This window comes from Anguilla rostrata, chromosome 15 (assembly GCF_018555375.3).
Source record: "Anguilla rostrata isolate EN2019 chromosome 15, ASM1855537v3, whole genome shotgun sequence".
In the NCBI taxonomy this organism is placed as follows: Eukaryota; Metazoa; Chordata; class Actinopteri; order Anguilliformes; family Anguillidae; genus Anguilla; species Anguilla rostrata.
Genome location: NC_057947.1, coordinates 12,639,149 through 12,663,848, shown reverse-complemented (window position 1 = coordinate 12,663,848; position 24,700 = coordinate 12,639,149).

Below are 24,700 nucleotides of genomic sequence, written 5' to 3'. Positions count from 1 at the left end.
GAGCCACATAGCCCATGGCTATTCTACCAGGTATGATGAATGATAATTATTTACAGCATGCACATCTGGCTCAGTCACAACACAACATCTGGAAATGCAACCTTCGCCATGTTACTTGATAAATTCTGTGCCAATTCTGTGGATTTAAGTCTGAAACCTCTCTACTGGCGATTTATGAATCAATACAAAAATAAATAAATAAATAAATGTCAAATAAGTCGGATGTGTTTCCCAAGAATTCTGTGTATGCAAATTGTGCTTCCTTAAATAACCACAGATTCTATGGGCCAAAATGGCCAACTCCAGTTTCTTAACATTGAAAATTATGTTCTCAGGGGATGTTCCAGTTACATGCTTCTTATGAATATGTATGAAGTGGCACTGACCAATAAAAATGCCAATACCACTGGCAACTGTCCTTAGGCAGACTTCTTCATGAGCATCCTCTTATCAGAACTGCCTGTAGAGATGTAGTGTAGACAGGACAGAATGTGCTGAGTATCTGGTTGCTGTAGAGAACCTGTGGCAGAGCAGTACCCTTTCCCTGCCTGTGGCCAAGCACGTGCTGCTGCCTGCTGTCACTCCTGGCCTACTCAGTTAATGTGAAAGCTGCATATGAAACGTGAACTACTGCCAGACTGCCTGACAGACATGTAGTATAGAGAAATACTTATTTTATACCAGCTTACAGGACATTTTCGACATAAGAGCTACATTTAGAATGTTTCTGATAGCAGGAAAAAAAAGTCACTCAGACACCCAAGCCTCGAGGTCAGTGAGGCATCAAAATTGCCCTTCCTGCCCATTCTACTTTATATAGTTGTCCTTTGCCTGCTTATTCTTAACATATTATAGAAGTACCTTTGACATAATACATAAATATCTTCAATGATGAAAAAGGAGTAAACATGGTATTTTCATACATTTTCAAAATGGACTTTACTGAAGGAAGTGACCAAGGGTTAACAATAATGGTCAGCAAAAAATAAAAATAAAAAATATGGCTGTAACAATGTTGCTGATCACAATCTAATACAACCTTCCAGAAACATTGTACAAAATTGATAATAGTGTTTTGTTTGCTAAGCAATGCTGAGGAATAAGGGTGCTGAGCCCTTTGTGAGAGCCAATGAGAGATGTTCTGGGAAGTCATTTTCTGCCTGTGGCTAGAACACTACCCTGCCTCCAGTCAGTAACACAGCTGCTTCATATCCCAACCTCAGGCTTTATTTAACTAGATGATCCTCTCTGTTGTCAAGTTCTGGTTACTAAGACACAATGCACATGGGTATGCACCAAGCAGCCAAAACCAGGCAGTGTTTTTTAAGCTCACTTCCTGCCCTTGATGAGTCACCAGTGCCAGTGTGGTTGACTTCAGTATAGGTGTTTCAGCCACCTGTTTCAATGCAAGTCAATGGTAATGATGTCACTAATTTTTCCCACAAGAAATGTAGTCACAATAGGGTTTTTTTTATTTGTCCAATGTCTCCCGTGTGCCGAGTTGTTAAGCTATTGTGTTATTTGGACAAGACTATAATATTTTGGGGATGAATCGGGGACAGTTTGCATCACTGCCAAGTCACTGTATGTCACACACTTAGTGAATGACCGGACTTCATGCCCATATAAGGGTCCCTCTTTTCCCAACTGCAAGTCACTGGCTCCAATGTGTACAACATGGCAGCGTCCACTGAACTTCCCAGAGAAAGCCCATGGAGAGTCAATGGGTGATGTCACAGTGACTTGGTCCATATTTTTTCTACAGTCTATGGTATGCACAATGGTTGTGTGATTGTTCTTAGGTGAGACCGACAAGCTCTCATCTTCCTCTGTTGAGATTCCAGTCCTGAGCTCTTCCATAAGCACTTCACTCTTTAAGAACAGTGCTGATTTGATTTGTTTTAATTAATGCTGTTAGTTCTGAGAGCAGACAGACAGCTGTGTTGCCAGTTCTTTATGAGAGATTAACCCCAGTCAATTTCTTTAGTTTAATGGTGTTCTGGTGCTGTTTACACCATGTAGGTTTTTCTTTTATGTACCAATCTTGTTTCCAGTCCATGCAATTGCACATGCCAACTTGCATACAAGCCTGGAACAGCTGGTTCCAGACCACACCAACAATGGATCTGCCATAAATCAATACCCCCTTTTATGTCCATATCACAAAATGAATTAGCATTCCACTCCCTCGATTTGCTCAATGCCAGAAGTCCTGTGGGGCACTGGGCGATTCGATAAAGCATGCAACCTCATTTTCCTTTTCCGTGGTACGCTGCCCACTTCAGCCTCTGCCTTCTCTCAACCATGCATCTGCTGTGCGTTTCTCCACTGCAGGGATGCTAGCGTTCTGGATTTCTTTTTCCTTCTATTTTGCCTTTTAGTTTCAGCCTGAGGTTGAAAGCTGTTCTCCTCTTCTTACTAGAGAAACCCTTCCATGTCTGTAAGAATTTAAATCAGGTGTTTTGATTCAACGGGTCAAAGTAACATGCTCGTCGTTCAGTACCGATGAGTTATTACGCGTTGGGCTCTAGCAGATTCACTGGAAGACCATTAAGGTGTGGGTTTTGTGGGTGGGGGGGTGGGGAAGTTCCACCAGTAATTAGAAAACTCAGTAATCTGAAAAAAGACCAACTGAGGTAATCAGCTTCTGATTCATTCATGAGCCACTGATGGCAAATGGGAACAGAATAAATCACTGTTTGACGTCCTCATGACTACATGACTACAGTGTCCTGACCACTGCTGACACTCGGCTCCACTACGGGTATTTTTTAGGACGTCAAAATGATTTGTTATGCAAACCATTATTCATATCTGACAACGTGTAGAGTGGCCACGTTTGAATTAATCGCGCTTCATATTGTGAGGCTTTATTAATGTTGACAGAGCCACCTCTGCTGGGAGACGTATTGAGCTGCCCATAGTGTTGTTAATAAACAAGCCCGAGATGGATTTACTGCTCATGACAAAGGCTCAAGACGCTGGCAAACAAAACAGCGGCTCTAAACATCATCCTCAGCTCCAGGGACATGCAGGTGAGATGACCTTTGCTTCTGTCGTTTAAATGATTTCTGATACACCCAAAGCAATCAGTCAGTGGAGATGCAATATGTGTCAGTTTAATATTAGCTTCCTTAGACCAAGGAAAACAAGACGGGAAAAAAAAAAAGAATCTATCATGAGCCACAGGCATCAAACAGAACACATTCTAGAACGTTCTTAGATCTTCCACACTGAAGAGACTGTATGGGAACCTCATATGTTGAAGTTTTAGCATCCCCTCAAGCTTTAATAGTTAGCTGTGGTGTTTGGCGCATTTATGCAAATTTCACCATACACCGAATCTAACTCTTAATTAAAATTCTGTTTAATTTTTCAATTAATTGATTCATGGTTTAAGGCTCACTGACAGTAAATTTAGTGACACTGTTTGAGTATAAAATAGAGAGAGTAGGGAATTTACCCTTTGTCCCTCTCTCACATACTATAAACTATAAATGTGTTTGCCTTGCAGTACAATATGTTTAAAAATAAGATAAGATTAACATCTGTCTGATTCATTTTTTTTCTGGGCCCTCAGGACTGGAGGGAAAAACTGATGACCTTTTAACTGCTATCAGTGCATATACCCTACGACCATGAATTATTTCAAGCCTCCGTGCTGGGTAACTTTTAATTGCAAATACTGAAGTAAGCCAAGATGGAGCTGCTATTCCATGTTTCTCACATTACTGCTGCATGAATGTAGATTGAAGTAGAAATTGCTGCAGGAGATTGAAAGAACACAGGTGAGACTTTGCAGATGTTAGTCTGCAGTGGGAGGAAAGTGACGGACATGTTGGCTGCATCATTACGTTGATGATTCCAGCTGACTCAAACACATCCAGGCAAGACTTCTGTGTGTCCTCTGTCACACATCTCTCTGCTCAAAACTGCATATAAAATCCTTCTGAAGAAATAATAATCCTTTTGCTGAACCCTGAGAAATCATCATTTGGGCAGATAAATGTCATTTTTCGATATTTAATGCACTTCTATGATAGAAGTGTATCCCTGAACTGTGTCAAATCTCTGATAGTACAACAGCGATAGGAAGCAATAGATGCAAGTAAGAGGGAAAGAGAAAGGAAGAGGATAGGAATGATAGACATGAAAAGAAGAATTAAGGGACAGATGGAGGAAAAAAGAGGTGAACGATGGAGCCTTGAAAGATAATTTAAAGCAAAAGTTCAAAGTAGTCTGGAGCACTGCAGACAAATTAATCCTTTACCTCTAGGACTCTAGGGACATCTATCATGCAGGTAATGTGATAAGAGGAAGCCTGGAGAGGAGCTTAGTGTGGTTAACATGACTTAATTTGTGAAGCTGACCTGTTAAAACACAGTTCTAGTGCACAGATGGATATCAAATCCAGACTATGCCAGTGCCACCTATGGTCAACTATATAAATTAAAAGTGTTATGATTTTGTGGTTTTTAACATTTAGCCAAAGGCACATTCATATAGATGAATGCATGATCAAAATATTTAGCTAAATAATTAAGTAAATGTATTGAACATTTAGCTAAATATTTAGGGAAATGAATAAAACATTTACTAAATGTATTAAACATTTAGCTAAATACATGAAACATTTAGCTAAATATTAGAACATGTTTGTATGTTTATACACATGAAACTCATTTAAATGAGCTCTGCCTCTGGAGCATTATTCAGAGACTGAGGCGAAGAAAGGGACGGGTTAGTTCATGACGACATCTACATTTCTTGCTCTCTTGTTATTGTGCAGATGTGGAGGATAACAGTAGACCACAAAAGACAATTTTATTTGATGGTGCCTGTAAAATAACAACAAAAACATCCCAATATATTTAGTTCAGCATATGAACAGATGTAACAGTTATACACAAATATTGATATGAAAATGAAAGGATCGAATCAATGAGAGGATAAGCATTGTAGCTACATTACATGGCCAAAAATATGTGGACACCTGACATTCAACATTTCATCCAAAATTATGGGCAAGCTGTGTCTTGCTTGTACAGCACATGGTGTAGTTTAAATGTTAATGTACTTATGCACACTGGTGTGTGTGATCTTTTGTAGAGGCGTTTCAGATGTGTTTTACTGTTACTTTGGGAACTACTAATAATATTACCCTGGGAACTGAATTCTTTCATTGATGATGGATAATATATTGATTTTCTATTCAAAACGTTGATATGAAAGTGATTCACTATATTGATGGGGAAAAAATGTATGGTAAAATAGCATTTTAAATTTTGCTTGGCACCCCATCACCTGCAACATGGCAGGGCTCTTGAGTTTCCCAGGGATGGGATCAGGGGAGGGTTTCAGTTGGCTGGAAACAGCTTCTCATCATGCACCAACACCCCCTACAAGGTCCTCATTACACTGGCTGATGAACAGTAATGTGATCTTTAATGAAATATACAATACTGGTAATTGTGTTTGTATATTACTATTTGGATAAGAAGGGCCCTGCATGCAAGGTGATTCATTCATTTTATAAATTCATGTGTTAATCCTTTGCAAAGAGTGACAAAAAAGATGAGGGAGCAGCAGAAAAGAGTAAAGTCACACTGACATTTGACTACAAAAAATTAACAAAAACATTGAATGTGTGTGAGCCCACCATGGAGTCCAGAGCTCTGTACAGTAAAGTGTCCAGTGTTTATTCAACTCTTAACAGATGACATTGGGAGTGTTGATTTAACACTGGACATTTCACTGTGTATAGACATTTTTTTTGTTTGGGAACTAATCTTTTTCTTCTCGATACAGTTATAATGTCTGAAGGCTTGACTCCTATAAAAGAATGGGCATATAAATGGTTTCTTTTTCTTCTGGGCATTAGATGGTTTACCTCCCATTTTCGCATTTTTTAAAGTCTATAATATATGCCACAGACAGAAACATGTGCCGAGATTAAAGACTCAAAACTAGCTGCTGTCTGACCCCGCCCATCTTTCCTGGCACATTTGGGATTGCACGTTCTCCCCCTCCTCTCCCCCGTCCCACTCTCTCACCCCCCGCCCCCCCCCCGCCCCCCCCCCTTCCTGGTATTTCTGTCTCTGACAGCTCCCCATGGCTCCAGGAGGAGACCGGGGGGCTCAGACAGGAGACGGAAGGAGCCAGAAAGAGCAGCGTTGTGAGCAGGGTGAGGATGAGAAGAGTGGGTTTCGGAGGAGCTGAGGCATGCAGATCAACATTCGAGAAACGTATCAGAAGTGCAGAGGTGTGAGACCAGGAAGCTAAATGCTGGGGCTAACAGCTCTCAGCTCTCAATCGCTAACTCTAATCACACATTGCTTTGGTGGCTGTCCTTGTCTTGGGGGAAGTGTCTCAAGAGCGATATATATATACATATTTTTTCAACGTTACTCCTTCACAGCAGGTAACTGCATTCATGTTTAAATACTTTTTCAAACGTTTTGCGATCTTGTGAATCTGAACTTAATGTCTCATTATTGCACCAGTGTAAATTCAGGTATTTCATTTTAATTTAAATGATGCTGCATAATAAAACATTTGTAATAATAATAATAATAAAAAATTACGACATTAACGAATAGAAATGATGGGAGAAGCATTGTAAGCCCAACCTTACATTTTAAAAAGTCAAAAAATTATAGGGGATCATTTAGTAGGTATTTTGGACTGCACTTAGTGTCTTACCAACTGCACCATCACAGAGAAGTGCTTATGCTTCCAGAAGAATACATATACAAGCATTTACAAAAAAAAAAAAAATAGTATATGATGAAATGTGCCAAAAGTACAATTTGGTTTCAATGGTTTCAGGCTTATTCATAATTCTACACATATTTCATGAGCTTATATTAACCTAACTGTTTCATCTAAATTGTGTAATTTACACATGAAATGACAGCACAAACAGAAAGAAAGATGAATAGACTGCAGATAACTGAAAGGATGTTGCCAAGCATGAATTTGATTTTTTCATAAGGGACATTTTTTGTGATAAGCTTCATGCCTTGATTTGTAATCTGTTCATAATCTATCATGGCTGTCAAAGCAATGTGACCTACTCTAAATAAAATTTGCTGAGTACGTCTTTCCTTGAACACTAAAAATGCAATGTTTCATGTAATTCAAAACATTTTGCAAGATTTATGCCATTTGAAATATATTTGTAATCCTATGCAGTCTACCAGCCATAAGGCTCACCCACTGTGATCTTGCATTAAAAACATTCCATAAAGGACTTTCCATGGGTGATCCATGTGATTTCATGCGCACTGGTGCAGTGGTTCATAAGAGAGTTTTCTCTTTTTCTACAACATTGGAAATTAGTACAAAACATACAGCAGTGCAGTTCTCTTGTAATTAATTATAAAGACCAATTCAATTCAATTCAATTGTATTTCTATTATGGTTTTTACAGAGACACTGTCACAAAGACGCATTACAGCGGAAACAAAGAAAAATTGGGAGAACAGCTATATTTCAATTTGGCACACTGAAAGTATAGCTTAATCTATGAACAGTTATATGCACGTTTGGTATGAGTTCATTTAAAGGTGAGGTTCTCATTCACATCCATGTAAATTCACATGCAATATGTTGCAGCCATGATTTGCCTAAAACTATTAATTGAACAAATTGGATAGGGTTAATTTATTCCTATTTTATATTCTTAATACTTTTTTGGTATTTCAACCATTTAGGAACTATTGTATTCTATAACTAAATAACATGACCTCTGAGCACATATAGGGATGTATTACTCTACAAAAATGTATCTGTTAAATTAAATTGTTTCCAATAAACAATTTGCAATTTTTTCTTGTTTTTCATTTTTTATTTTTTTTTTGTGAGACAAAAGCATCCATGAAGTTACAAAATGTACATCACTTCTGCGATAACAGATATAGCTTGATGATGTAAATGATAAAGTTTACTGTAAGTACTCTAAGTGCTGTCCAGAACAAATCATATGATTGCCATTTGGCAGAGGGTACAAGGGTTTGCTTCATGCAGGATTCTTGTCAGAAACGTCTTTCAACAACTTCCAGAAAACTGTAAAATTGAATAGTACGGAAAAAGACTGAGTAAAATGGAATGAATGAACGTTTCGGCATCAGGAGCTCCATAATTCAAATGAGCGAAGCGGTTTGTTCTGCCGCTTCAGGTATTTCATTTTTAATTATCGCCACATTAGTAATGATAAAGTATGCATGGCAGATTAACGATACTAAAATATACATGACAGATTTTCCTGTGTGGGCACAGCCTCTGTCCACACTGTCTTGTTTATCTAGCTGCCAAAATTAATGCAAATATTAATAGCTGACTATTACATAGCAGGTCCTCCTGGACAGCTAAATTACAACTCACTGGAGCAGTGCGTTTTCTAATGTGTCATTTTACTCTATAAATCAATCTCTCCTCTCCTGTCTTCTCTCTCTCTCGCTTTTTCTCTTCTCCTCTCCATTTGCCTGAATCTTAATTAAACTAATTGGAAAAGGCAGGGAAGAGCTACAGAGATGTGCATTTGGATATGAAGCTGAACTGGTTAAACTATTCTCTCTCATTACTTTCACATCTTGTTTTGTTTATGTTTATGATGAATGTAATTTATCCGAAAGCTGTATAATACAGATGTGATGTTAACATGACCTTGTCATATTACTACATTAATGACATGCTCTAGATAATAGATAGAAATTCTGGTTAATTATACCACAATCTGTATGAATGTAAAAAGCAGGAATGGGCTTGCATCCCTGAATGATATTAGGCTAATTTTATTCTCTCTAGAATCACTTAATTGCATCAATTATCAATCTCTTTGCTAATGATAGTGTCTTAAGGAGCGGTAATACAGTACATACAGAGATTTGTACACTTTGCAGGGCTTCCAGTCATCCACTCCCAGGATGGACAAAACTCATAATCTTGAAGAAACATGTATCGCTATACAATAGCAGTCTGTTGAGAATTGTTGCTGTGCATAAATACTAAACATAACAAAATAAAAAAGGGGAAAAACAATCTCGCGCTTCAACCATGTCCAGCCAACGATGAAGCTGTCAGATGCTTCATTTGGTACTAGTTCTGTGTGCTCCCATCCAAGCCCGCATTCCCATCAGTTCCACCCCGTACCCATCCCTCCCACAGAAAAGCGTATACTGACAGCACTCTGCTTCAGCATACCCCACCCCTCTCTCTCTCTGCTACACAAATGCTCTACAGCTGTCTGCTTCACAAATAGGCCCACAGATCTCTCTGCTTCATATGCTTATATCCTGCTTTCATGTGCACGTTTCTAAAAATACAAAACAATACAGATTATGAATAATGAATACGTATAGTAGTACTGCTAGTACTGTTTCTTCTTCTTCTATCCTTATTTTTATTATTTGTGTCTTTATTATTATTATTATTATTATTAAGAAGATGAAGAAATGTAAGAACAAGAAAACTCACCAGAAGAGGAATTAGAACACAAAAGGAAAGAACATGAGTTATGCCGTGGAGTCGATGGCCATTTAGATGGTGCAGGATCTTCACTCTCCGTTGAAGTTGAGTAAGGAACTGGATGGATGTTGACACAGAACAGCATTAGCATGAACTGCTTCTCTCTATACGTACTATATGTTGTCTCTATCTGGATGCTGATGTTCCACTGTGTAAATGTTTTTGTGAAATCTCTGAAATTAAGTGTGCAGTGGTGTGTTTGACTGGGAGAAGTCAGAGACCTGTGGTGTTTTTCTTCCATCATGTTGTGGAAATTTCTGAACATTTTAACAGTTCTCTGGCTGGCTGTAGGTGACTCTATCACAGAGTCTCTGCCTATAGCCCAGGTCACTCATCTCTCCCTTGAATCCATCATTAAAAATAATAAGCTTCTAGGAAGAACTGACTCACCATGTGAATGGTTATTTATAAGAGAGAATTGTAATAAAAATGATAATGGTAAGAATATGCAGTAAAAGTCAAACATCCCAGTTTTCAGTCTTCTGTGTCACTCCTCTGTGAAAATGAATCACATGAGCGATATTGTCCTTGTACACCATCTTCAATTCACACCAGCTCCTTCAGACCCCCTGTATGCAGTGCTTTTCTTGTTATTGACAAGCAAATGATATTGAAATATAGGCCAATTCTTTTTACCTCATTGATCCAATTACATGCTTGATCACACACACTTTACTCCCCAGCCATGTTCACTTTGCAAGTGATTTCCATCATTCCTGAAAAATACAGAAAGCTACACGTAACTCACATTTTATCTGAAAGCAAACAATGACACTATTGAGTTTGTTCAGTCAATCATCCTAATCAGTGACCTTCTGTTGGTGAAGAGAGGTATAGTTGGGCTGGGGACTCTTTAGAGTGGCATTACTACAGTAACCATGTTCTTCAGTTCTGCTCCTCAAGAACCAAGTTTTAATGGAAGTTAGTGGAAATCTATTTATAACCATGTTTAATGACAGCCAAAACCGCCAGAAGCAAACTTAAACATGGTAATAAATGTAATACATTTTCTTGTACAGAAAAATGCATAACCTATTTTGTATTCGTGTCTTAATTCTGTTTGTACCTTTCACAAGGGAATACTTATCCTGTGTTTTGAATCAAGGCCAATCTCTGTCGCATTTGCCTGAAATCCAGGGAGACATGCGTTCATGATCAAAAACAAACAGCCAGCAGGCATTATAAACTCCTCACCATCTGACTCCGAGAGCAGAGGATGACTGTTTTTGCAGGATGTCAGGTTGTTTTCATCTTTTCTCAGTTTTACTTGTTTAATTGATAACAAAGCAGTCAGTAATTATAAAAAGGTAATTCGTCTTATTTTTTTATCTAATCTTATTCAAGAAATTGAATGACAACAACAAAACAATCATAATGCAATATATACAGCGGTGAATATATACTGTATTAATTATATTAAGTACCTTGCTTAAAGGTAAAATGGGAGTGCATTACCTGGGAACCAGACCTTTAGGTTGCATGCCCAGTTCACCAATGATTACACTGCACTGTCACTCTTGCATATGCTTGTGCATAGAAAAATCTAGATGATAAACGAATATCCCATTTTAGTGACATAAGTGAGTAATTGGTAGGTTGCTTTCACATTTTGCATGTGCGAGACCAGATTTTTGTTCCAACCTTTTCCCTGCAACAGGTGGGTCTATCCTGAGGCTGCACAGATTATTTTACAATCACTGTCTGTGAAGATATTCTTTTAACAAAAAAAAGAAACAAAAAAAAAACAAAAAACATGGTAGCCCTGAATCAGTGTTAGTCTTAAAAACAGTCCTCACATTTGGATGCTTTGATGGAAATTATCAGAGAGTCCAACAGTTGCATCATGCAAAAAATGAATGCAAGCCCTGTTCGTTGCTAGTATTTCAAAGAGAAATGATTGCAGGGTGAGCATAATAATTTCAGCTGTGTTCTAAGTAGATTAATTTTCTCAGTGAAACTGGTCCTCGTTTGAGCTGTCTGAAGCGTGCAATTCTCCAGTTATGCTGCTGTTTAAGAGTAGTGGTAAACTTGCTTTCTCTGGTATTATGGGTGGCCAAATCATATTTTTCTGAATTGTAATGCTCTACCAGTCATATACTGAGTGTGAACATAAGTATGTGTGTGTATGTGTGTGTGTGTGTTTGTGAGAGTGTGAATAGGAAGCAACTCTTTAAAAAGTAGTCTAAGTTGTTGACTGACCAAGAGGCTGTGCAACGTTTCCTTTCACTGTTTGATGAAGAGCACCTGCTCAGGTCTCTGTTTTTCTGAGGTTAAATTTAGCTGCACCCTGTTGACATGGCGTTACCATGCTGACTGATGGAGGTGGTTGCCATTGGAAACCAAGTAGGTTCCTCAGACCCTGAGCAGCAAGAAAGAGAATTTCATTTTTTTAATGTAAGAAAAATCATGATTTTCATTCTGAAGTGGCTTATATAACAAGGAAAAAATAAAGTATTTATCTGCAACATTGGGCTCATAAATGAAAAAATTGTGTAAAACAGTTAAACCTATTAACAGTAGACAAGAGAACCCATATAGCGATATATGACTACCCCCGGTAATATTGTGTTTTATTTTCAGTTTCATTTTCTTGTGACTATTCTGTTTATTTACTTTACAGTCTGTGTGCCCTTTCTCTCCCTATTTAGAAGGCGAAAGTGGAGAAAGAAAGCTCATTAAAATCTAATTTGCAAGGACAGAAGCAGCAGCAGCAGCAGCCGCAGCAGCAGCAGCAAATGCAACAGAATGTGTGAGCAGCATAATCACACGCGACGATGCAAGGCTGGCTAATTAACGCTACATAAAATTTACATGTTTCACAGAGGCCTGTCGGCCTTCCATAAATATGCTTATAAACTTGTCAGCTTGCCCCCGTTCCTGCTTGCCTCTGCGTTTCACGGCAGGCTATCGATACAGGGATCCATGTGGCCCCGCTCTTTTGTTCCTGCGTTCAATCAGTGATCAGAGGAGATGCCTTTTGCCACCGTCCTGGAGTGATTTGGCAGACGCCCCTGCGGTCCCCTATATCGTAATGCAACCAGCTGCCATCAACGCATTTCTGTTTAGTAGATTTACTACTATCCAGGCTTGCTGCAGTACTGAGATGGGCTGGAAGTGTGTGAGTGTGTGTGTATGTGTATGCGCATGCGCATTCGTGTATGTGTGTGTGTTTTTTTTTAATATCAAGGTATTAAACTGCTTTTGCCTGAGGCTCAGCCATCTCACTACTTGCATAAGTTAATGTTCTGTTTGCTGCTATTTGCTCTTCAGTTCATTGCAGTCCCTCCAGGAGAAGTTTTTGAATGCTGATACTTTTGTATTATTTGAAAGTTTGGAGGTCATATTTGTATGCATCTGATGCCCTAGGTAGGGGATAGAGCTAAGAAAGCTGTGGATTAGTCAGCTTATACAAAAAAGCTGCATTATTACTAATGATATTTGGAGTATAATTACATTTACTGATGATTTCTCAAAACTATGAAATGGAATTTGAAATCTTTATTCACCAATCAAAAAGGGATTAATATTTGCAATTTTGGTAAAATTTGAGTCTTATTTCAAACATGATTATGAGGCTATTATTAATAGCAGCAAGGTAACCTTATTCATTATTAAATGAAAGTTAGTTAAATATTGTATGTGTTCATAATGTATTTTATGAAAAGGATATGATGATTATACTCATACAGTATAATCTTCTTTGGAGAGAAACAGGGTGTGTGAAATTTTCCTCGGTGGAAGGGAGTTAGGACTCACAGTAGTATTAATTTTGCAGGAATTGTATTTCCTGGAATGTGCTTGACCCCTGTCTATCTACTTTTTATTTCAAATGAAATTTGACTACACCCACAGAGCAGTTAACCACTGTTCACAGTTTATTGAAACATCTCTCTCTTTTAAAGTCCAAAAAGGCACATAGATTGAAACAGCCCTGGTCTTGGGAGGCAGTAAATGCACTAACATGTGGCTTAAGCCCTGTGTGCGTCATCCCGCTATGATCAGCCCACGGCGGGCAGACACAGCAGGACTCCTCCCCCTGGGAGTAGCATGGGTTTAGGTCAACCAGGACTCCTTGGCTTACTGACAAATTAGTTTCTTCCAACACACCAAGCACCCACAGCTACATCTCCTTCAGTCAACGGTGATCTTTCAGTGGTGGGCAATAGGGAGTAAACTTGTCACCGGCTATCTTGTAGTACTGTGTGATGTTTTAGACTGCAAAATAGTCACTGAAACTCCTGTAGTTCTGTGTGACCTGTGGAGAGTGAAATATTACCTGTCTGCCCTGTAGTATTGCACATGGCCTGTGGGGTATAAAATAGACTTTAGCTTCTTGTAGTACTGTAAGTGATCTGTATGGTGTAAAATATTGTCTGGCTCTCTCCTGTAGTATTGTGTGATCTATAGAGTGTAAAATCATTACAGTAATGTAAACTGGCTTGCAGGTGAGTGCATCTAAGGAATTAATTAGTTAGTGTGCAAATATAGGTGATGCAATGTGTGGCCAATTTGTAAAACTTACCCTATTTGGAATAGTTGCCATTGTATGGGCAGTATTCCTTGAACATCATCATCAGCAGAGAATACCCACAGAGTGCCTAACATTTTCCAGCAACAAATTCATTTCTGGGTGCTGAAAAATACAACCGATTCACATTTTGATGGCTTAACACTAAATGTTTTCAGTACCACATTTATTCTTGAAAACAATACATCACAAGCTTGCTTTGAACAAATAAGAAACATGTAAAATTATCAAATTAAAAATGATCAGACAATGGCATCACAGAAGATTACTCAAGGCCAGACATTTAACTAAAACACAACACAATGTGCCTATGTCACATTGGATACCAGGATTATTTTGTTCCCTAAATTCCAAGGCCCCAGAATGCCTTAAGTTATCAATCTCAATCAGTTGATCGTTAATTTTTATAGCACCATTTACTGCCAGAAGTACTGTTCTTCAAAAGGGCCATTTCCAGAGGGAATCAAAGAACATAAAAGTAGAGAATTACTCCCTGACCCCTAAAAATGTAACCAAGGTGAGCTCTGGAAAATAGTTTGAAGGAAAAAAGAGAATCTCCAGAGGCACAGACACTGTGGCCTCAAGGTCTACACTTTTTAAGGTGACAGGGTGACTCAGGTCCTGTGATGGCCAGCTCTAGCCTTCATTTGCAAGAATGAAGCTTTTGAAGGCTAAAAATGCTATCCAGGGATCCTATTGGATTCCAGGTTTAAGAGTCCCTCATCCCCTTTCGCTTAATCTAAGGTACTCAGGAAAGGGTTTTTCTGAGGATCATACCCCACATTTTGGCCCAGCACTGCGGCATCCTGCATAAATCTGTGAGCGCTGAGGCTGGTGTGCTGACACTGAGGCTCCTGACACTCCCTGCTGCTGCTCCATTGCCCACCAGATGAGCCATGGAGTCACCGCACCAGGGGACTGGGCCTCCTGCGCATTTTTCCTAGTCACTCGATTGGCCAGAGGAGACAGTGCCACACAATGGGGAGGGACAGAGAAAAGCTTCCTAACAGCAGCATTAACACACAGTAATAAGATGAAAATAGACAATCGGATGAGATCATCCGTACAAAAAAATGAGACGATGAGAAAGAGCAGGGAGACTTGTCACTACTTAAGGCAACAGTACTTGCAATAATCAAATTCTGGAGCGTATCCCAGCATGCATTGGCCGAGAGGCAGGAAGACATACTTAGTCAGGTTGCCAATTCATCACAGGGCACACACTCAGAGGAAAGCAACATGGACATGGGAGAACATGTAAACTCCACACAGAAAGCCCTCGGCTGGGATTTGAAGCCCCAGGATCATCTTGCAACTTTCTTGTGAGGCGACCCACTGCACCACCGTGCCGCCCCTTGACTCAAATATATATAGTTTAAAATGTATTTATATTAATATCATGCACTATATTTTCTTATTGTCTTTAGAATGAAACATAAATATACTGTAGTGTAAATATACTAAACTGTAGTGTCTCACCTGTTCAGCAAAATGGTCCTTATTCTGTCCTTACTCATTCGTGGTGTATTTGTTACTCCATGAATGTGTTTTTTCAAGGACATGTAGGCCTAGTTTTGCTCTTGTGGGAGAGATTCCAGCGACTGTGCGGACAAGTGGCCATGTCAGACAACACTGGAAGGACATCATCACCCAGGTCGCCAAGCCAACAATCACCACTCTGGGGAAATTGGTATAGTCTTGCCTTTTTTTTTTTTTGTTTTGCTTTTTTTTGCTTTTTTTCTACCTCGGAAAGGGTGCCAAGTGCATGGCCATTAGAAGAAGACAGGGTCCTTGAGTCATTTTTCTTTGAGTGCTCTCATTTAGGAGCTGCAGAGATCTGCTGTTTGAGTGTGTTTCTGACATTTATCAAAATTGCCTCTGAGCACCCTGGTGAGAAGGGCAGACTCGTTGCCTGTGGTGTGACTGCTGCCCCACGAAAAAGACAGAAAAAAAGCAGTTACATTTACTGTGGTGAGGAACAACCCATTGCAGCTGTTGACAAATATTACAGCAAGGAAAAGAACTGCAAAAATCAAGGTGGATTAATGAGAAAACAATAGCTCCAATGATAATTCGAGCAATGCTGGTCCTGTCTGAGGAATAATGCACGATATCTTTTAAACGGGTAAGAAGAACTAAATCACGTTCTAAAGCCAAGAATCCTGTCTACATCTGATACATCACATTTGTCCTATAGTAAAGAAAAACTGAAATCTAATTAAGCTGTCCCACTGCATTTTCTGAAAAAAGTTTTTTAAAGAAAAATAGCCATGCACTGTAAAAAAAAAATGTTTTACATTCACATCTGTGATGTAGAAGCGAGTCAAAGCCCCATAATGCCCCTCTTATTTATTGATGGGCAAGTATTATTCAAACCACCTGTGGCTGAGTTGGGATAGCCTGCTAGACAGTGTTTTTTTTTTATTTTATTTTTTTAGATAGATTCGTTTTTGAGTATTATTATTACAGGGTTTAGATTCCATTTGGGATATCAATGCGTATCACAAATATTTAAAGATGTTTCCTTTATACAAATGCAAATTTGAGAGCTTCTAAAAACTTCTCTGTTGTTTAATGTGGGTACAATGTGTTTGATTTGCTAATGACCTGAGGCATTTCTCATTGTTGTATACAATACATAGTGGGATAGTTATCATTTTAAACTAACACCACAGTCAGCAGAGCCGGTGTCGACTGGATGTCACCCAGCTCCTCTCAGATCCTCACAGGCTTCTAGGCATGGGGGGATAGGGATCTGTCCCGAAGCTCAGGCTGAGTGTTCCTAGCTGCTCCTCTGGTGCTATAGCCATGAGAGCTGAGATTACTGTACAGGAGCTTTTACAACTCACTCACAAAAGACCAGGAAGAGCATGCATCCATGTAAGGTATGCACCATGGGAGATTTCTGAAAAAAAAGTCAAATAAATTCAATAAATTCAAACAGACCCCCTGGGGATAGTGCAGGGAACTCATGTAGAATATACTGTGCAGTGCCCCAGGGGACTGCCAGCTCAAATCAGGTTTGTGCTACAGCCCAGATACAATCCAATGATCCCAAGGGTGACTCCAGACAGGAGAAGTGGCCCTTGTTCTGATTCACAGGGAAAAGCACTTTGAACTTTTCCCTGGTGTGGGAGGAAGAAATCCATTACTGCAAACCCTTTCTGCAATGCAGAACACTGAGCCTAGTGCTGCAGGGTATTGGACATATGACCTTCTGATGCTCCTGATGTTAATATCATAAAAATATATATCTTCCTTTTGCTAATCTTGAAAAGGAAAGGTAAAACATTGCACTGATTTAAAAGTAGCGCAGTATTCATATTCATATTCAAAGTATTCAACTATGCAGCAGCAGTAATCCACTGGGCGTCTCCCTGTGCCCAGTAACAAGCTGAGAGGAAAGGGTTCACTGTCCAGGCGAGAAGGGACACACACTCTGCACAATGAGGCACAGACCATGGGATGACAGGAGATCATTTCAGAAGACAAGAGGTTCCACACTTGTTGATTCTGAGATTATATTCTTCAACAAAGCCAAGATGGCCCCCCTGAAGTACTGTCAGAACCCAGTTTGAGAAAGTGCATATGGCTGGAGAAACCTGGTGATGGGAGCTTAATGGCGGGTGAAGGCTTGGCTCTATAAGAAGACTGTAATGTCTTGGGAGAATGACACACTCACCTGAGCAGAAAGTCACTTCAGCAGTTGGGGAGGGAGGGGGGCATGGGGGAGTCTCGGTGGTGTCTATCTGCCGGTAGCTGAGCCGATGGCGGGTCTCACACTTAATGCACTGTTTAATGATGAGCCTCTCAGGCCCGGTGGTGGGGGGTGGGGGGTGGCGGGGTGGTCGAGCCTTCCTTTCTGGAAAGATGAAAATAAGCCCCAAATTACAGAGCTGCCACAGAAGAGGAAGTTCTAGGCTAAAATAAAATATAGTGTCTTTGAACTGTTTTTAAAAATGTATTGTTGCTTATTTTGAAGGACCCCTTCCTTCGCTGAAACATTGTGACAGATGGAAGTTTGTCAGAACACGGCGAGGTGAGCACACTTCTGCAGTTTCGCCCTGAGAGTTTCTCAAAACCATTTAACAGCGGACTTTCACCATGGGCAGGGCGGCCTCCTTTACTTAGTCTTATTCCTTTTGGGTGTCTGTTTGAAGTCACAGACCATCAGACACAAAAAGATGTACTGTACCTTTTAGTCACGGAAACGGTGAAATCTGATGACAATGGTGATATCATAGTCTTCCTTTTTAACATTTTTCCACTGTCAACCAGTCACTGGATTTTGATTATTTTTCATCTGGCCTTAAAAATGCCATATTGAGATACAGAGGAAAGAACATGGACACATCACATGCTACACCGTTGCTATGAATGCTGGGTATCAGACAGGCAGGGCACCCTAATTACAGTGACCATAGCATTACATCCATTGTCCCTGTAGTTCACAACATCACTGAATATTTAAATCAGGACACAACCACTTTATTTCAGTGGGATTTTATTTTTGAGGCAGATTCTTCATGCACAGGCAATCCCTCATATAGATGGGTCAGGCTACCATAACCCATCTTTACCTTATGAGTCATTACATTGTGCATTTTAACGGGTTTTGGGACCCTTGTTTCCTCTTATCTGAAAAGCTAAATTGGTCTTTCATGGATGAAAAAGCTACTTAATGACTCAAGCGTTCTTCCATTAAAAAGTCATGAGTCATTACGTGTACCATGTGCTGAGCACATTAAAACGATAAAGGTTTTTTTTTTGTATTAACATGAAAAAAGAAGAATAAAAAAACAACAGATTAATGAAAAGCTTAAAACATGCAGCTTTTGTTGGTATTAGTTCTGAAGGTGATTTAAATTCTCAATGTAGTAAAAAGTGGCATGAATGTGTTAAGTTTCTGACCCCTTTTGAAACCTTAATTGAGATTTTTTTATGAAATCTAGATTTTTTATTTTTTATTTTTTATGAAATAGAGCTAAAATTTAAGCTTCTTTTCATTACCAGGACAAATTAAATGTTATTTACAACATTAAGACTCAGCAAGCGTGGCCAAACATCAAGCATTTTGTTTATTTTTATAGTGTTGTGGATAAGACTGGTTAATTTTGTTTAACTCAGTAAAATGTATATATGCCTTAAATAAGAACTTCAACTACTCTTCAGAAATGCATACGGTGAGAGGAAGGAACTCACCCGCTTTCATTGCAGAAAAGAGACAGGTCAAGTCAGAGAAATTGGACCATATAAAGACATGGGTGCACACTAAAGCTGCATTTGTTATAAATCCAAATAATCAACTGTTGTTCTTGTGTCAAATGGTCCTGATTACTTTATGTTTCATCGATACAGGTTTGTTGTCTTATGAAAACAAATAGCAATACAAGTCCTGTGTTGCATGAAAAACTGAACTGTAATCTCACCCATGTCTCATCCAAAAGTCAGTTTATATTACAATTTTGTGAAGTCTTTTGACAGTTAACCAATTCAATTTAAGCCACTTCTTACCTGAACTGTTAAAAATTGGTTTGCCAATAAATGAAACTAAATGTGTTGGTTGTGGTTGGTCGGATTCAGCTCATTGCCAGTGCATGTGCTTACTTTGGGTGTGTGATTTCTTCCTTTATCCTTACTTTGTCAACACATGTCCACATGGATTTTAGAATATTATTGCAAAATGACCAAGTAATTCATTTCTATTTATTCTTTTTTTAAAAAGATGCTATTCTATAAGAAATTTTGGTTGTCTTATGTCTTGTGAGAAATTTATGGTGATAGTAATTAACCAAAGCAATTTGATCTTTGGAGGCAGGTTATAGATTATTTTTACTGGTATCTTTTAAAATTTGTATTTTAAAATTTTTATTTTAGAATTTGGATAATTTTAATTTTGTATAATCCAAATTCTGCATGTGTGCGTGTATACATATATATAAGAAAAACTTAAGGCAACTAGCCCCCAAAACAAGCAGGAGGTAAAGATGGCTGCAGTACAGGCCTAGTAGAGCATCATCTGAGAAGATATTCAGTACCAGGTGATGCCTATGGTTCACAGACTTCAAGCAGTCATTGCATGCAAAAGATATGCAATAAAGTACTAAACACGACTACTTTAATTTACATCACATTAATATGTCCCAAACATTATGGTGCCCTGAAATGTGGGCACTATGTATAAAAAGTGCTGTAATTTCTACATGGCAAAATCAAAATGAATAAAAATACCCTTAAATAAAATCTGAGAATCTACACTTCTGCCACGTGATTTTTTTTTAAATTACATATCTAAATTTGTGGAGTACAGAACCAAATAAAAAAAATATATATGTCTTTGTCCCAAACATTATGAAGCTTACTGTATGTATATACATAAAACAAACTATCCCTTTGAGTGGTTTTACTATACTTGGGTTTGTGAATGAAAATATTTCATAGTTCTCATGAATTTTTTGTTTTGCTTGTAAACCCAAATTAATTATGCATCTTAGTGCAGAACCATTTTTTTTGTTTAAGTCAAAGTGCTGTGTTACACAATGTTTACATGGTGTTTGCGATGTCTGCTGACAGGCATGTGTGAAACCTGGAAAGAAATGAATGACTGATGGGGATTTAGGATGCTCTCTCCAACTGGAACTGATTTGTCCCTTCAGTGTATTGCACACACTGCTTGCACACACACAGACACACGCAAGCACAACACACACACACACACACACACACACACAAACACATACTCACAGACACATACAGAAACACACACACACACACACACACACACACACACACACTGCTCCCACTCCTGAGTGCTCACACATAGAAAGCTCCATAGATGCAGAGCTCATCCAACATAGATCCATGAGCGGGGGATGCTGCAGGTGGACAGCACCCCCATCTGGAAAAGGGACCAGTGCTGGGGGGTACTGGAAAAGGAAGACAGCAATAACTTCCCCAAATGAAAATATGCCAGATCTGAATATTGTTTCATTGTTTATGTCAGTGCCAACATCTATTATTACTGTATTTTGTCTGCTGATAGAGGAAACTCCCCTGTAAAGTTGTGTTGAATCAATATTCCTTTTAAGACTATTTTGATGTGCCTGCCTTTTAGCAAAAACATTTTTATGATGGCCTGTGCAAGACTTTAGCTGAATAGTATATAAGTTTGTGTTGGGGTGATTTACTGCATTTAAGATGTATATAAGCACAGCACATAATTTTTTCATAAGGTAAAAATCTGCCAATTCTGTATTATCAAAGTTTGAAAATGCATAGTGTATTGTCTGAGATGTCTATGATATGGTATGCTGTTATTGTCCATGTTGTATTGTCAAGATATGTGGAAGCTCATCAGTTGTTTACAGAACCCTCTCTGTTCACATCACACTCACATTTAGATAAATTGGTTATAAGACACAGCACTAAAATTTCAATGACACTCAATTTTAATGCATTACAGCACGAAAAACTGGTAGATGTGCTATGAAAAATTATTCACTTAAACTTTAGGTCAAATATAAGCTGCCCATCATCATGAAATAAAGTCACTCTTCTTTCACATTATTTTACTACCTGTACCTGAGTAAAATGTCAAGTGTGTTTCGCCAAGTATTGTTCAATGCATTTTCTTTCCTCTTGTGGTGATAATTAGATAGGTGGTAGTGTGTGTGTGTGTGTGTGGACAGACCGGTCAGGCAATGCAGTATAGCCCTCAGAAAGACACATTTTACATTTTTTGTTGTTGTGCATTATTCTGCACAGCACAGCAGTGGCAGTGTAGCGTATATTGTTAAAGGAGCTGGGCTCGTAACCTAGGTTCAATTCCCAGCTAGGACGATGCCATTGTAGCCTACCCTTGAGCAAGGTACTTAACCAGAATTGCTTCAGTATTTATTGCTTCAGTACATCCAGCTGTATAAATGAATACAGAAAATACACAAGAGAGTGTGGACTGGTTGGTAGTGGAGCGGTTTCTCTAGTGGATGTACATACATTCATTTTTTCAAGCACATATCTGAAATTAATGAAACTCCGTTGAAGTGGTCTTTTTTTGTTGTTTGTTTATTTTAAGTGCTGGTATTAAAATGTCACAGCAAAGAAACAAAGAAGCACTGGCATATAAATAGAAAATATATTTTGTTTGAGGGGTAAATATATATGAAAATGAAAGCTAATCAGCCTCACCTTTGTTTTTATATCACGAGTATTGCTTCATAGAGAGGCTTGTAACAGAGCCTCTCATAACGTGCTTGCTGTTTGGCCTTGACAAAATTAGTAGTCGGCTGTGGTGAGTTAATTTATTCCTAGCGAACCAGCCTCTTTACAACTGTGCTGTAGTTACACAAAAGCCTGGTGTCACAAAATTACCAAAAATGATGTTGGACACACACTTTCAGACAATTCCAATTTTATTTTAATTAATTTTTTTTTACAAATACACTGCTGTGGCCCCAAAGGGGGGAAAAAACAGAATACATTGAACGTAGAGAACAGAATAAAACTCTGGCATATTAAAAGGCAGAGAATGGGAGTGGTGCTTAATTCCCATTGAAGGAAGCACTGCAGCAGGCCAGCACATGCATTGCACGTGTAGAGAAACACAGAGCCTGGTCTGGAGTCAGGGTCCAGATCACACACCCTACTGCTCTGACTGCCCAAGGATGCAGCGCGGTCACATGACCTCTTTCACAGTCGTTGACTTAGAGACCGCCGTTCTGGTGACACCTGCTCGGCCTCCAAGAATCTCCGAGCCCCGCTGGCTTTTTGCTGCTGTTCTTGTTCTCTTTCATCAGGTATAGATGAGATGATATGCCTCACCACTTATCACCAGTGAGACCGTTCTCTCGTAAGAGAGTCTGTGGCGTGGTGTCCTAGCGGGACAGAGGCAGAGGAAGCCCCCAAGTTTACGCTTATGCGGTGCCACATGCCCTCTGCGACACTGACGTGGGGCACAACCATGAGGGAGGAAAGAGAGGTTCTCAGGCCACTAACCAAACCAGGGGACCCCAGAGACCCTTCCCTCTCCCTGAGTGATGCTCGGGCACAGAGCACCAAGGATGTCAGGATATATAAAACATCAGTCTCGGCAAGAGCCTCAAGACGCATGGCGCAGAGGGTGAAGGTCATTCTTCTCCACTGTGCTCTCTGATTTTATTCTGATTGGTGAACATGAGAAGAGCATGTTCAGTCTGATGTCATATCAGACATTGAGAGGATCTTTCACTCGCTGGAGGATTTATTCATCGCATCAACATTTTATCCAAAATCCATGGGTGCCGTTCCCTGTTGACACATCCAGCTACTGCACTACTCCTCAGTACTCCTTGAGGATTATTAAAGAGAAAAATATAATCAAAATCTACACTTCCTCCCCATAAATATTTCTGGTAACTAGGTATAATGTTTAGCACTAGACATAAAATTCTAAGTAAGGGCATTGCCACAGTTAGTTTAAAGTCTTAATGGAATAATTCCAGCAGTACACAGTATTTTTCCTCCTTTATGATTTTTGGTTTATTTTCATTTTTAAAAAATCATATTTTCATTTTTGTAGATGTGTACTGCCTTTCATAAATATATATTCATATTCAATAAAGAAGATAGTTACTGCAACTCAGTCAACTGCTACTCAATCAGCATTAATATATTTCAGCCAACATAACAACAACAACAGAGCAAGCAGTTACATGTTTGAATACCTCCAACATATTGGAGTTGACACTGGATGACTGGAAAATCTACTCTATTATAAAAAATTGAGTTTGATCAACTGGGACACAGTAGTGGTGCTTGGATCAAAAGTTACCTTATCTTACTTTAGTGTGCACTCAGTTCACATGTTAATTTTGACTACAGCTGAACATATCAACATCAAATTGCACTTGTGAAGAAAAAAACACATTCATTTGTAATTCGGAAGTTGATTGAATTCGGCCCCATGTCTCCTAAAACCCTTGATACCCCTTTAATGTGGTAATTGAGTAAGCCTGATTACTGATAGGATTCGCTGGGTTTATGTCATTAAAGGATAATGGGGATGTTAACTTGAGTCTTAATCCACAACAAGCCATGTCTGAAACAGACACTCTCAGACAACAAGTGTTAACATTCTTAACACACACACACACACACACACACACACACACGGTTTTTTATTCGAGTAAAACCAAAATGTTTTTGAAAATATTACTGCCCATACGTTGCATGACTAAGATGTAACCATAGTCCCAAGTCCCCTTTTTCTTTGAACAAATGGAACAGATGTTGTGGTGAACTACAGTAAGAAATAAAATATCATAATGGTGTATATATCTGAGAATTAAATTATTTAAAAAAATATTACAAACCCAGATTTGAAGGTAACTCATTGAACCTTTGCTCCCTTCAGAAAGCATTGGGCTGATATGGCTAGACCAATGAGAACAGCCAGCGGGGGCAGAATCGTCCCACTTGGCCGCAGTTGCATCCAGCTGACTGCTGTAGCGCCTGGAGAATTATGTGGGGATAAATTGTTGAGATTAAATCAGAAAAAAGAAGGAAACTAACCTGGCCTTCATCAGAGCTCACCAGCTGTTAGGTAAAGGCGCTAAAGAGAGACATCGAGTTAAACTGGCGGTAATCAGACCATGTGACCGTGTGAAC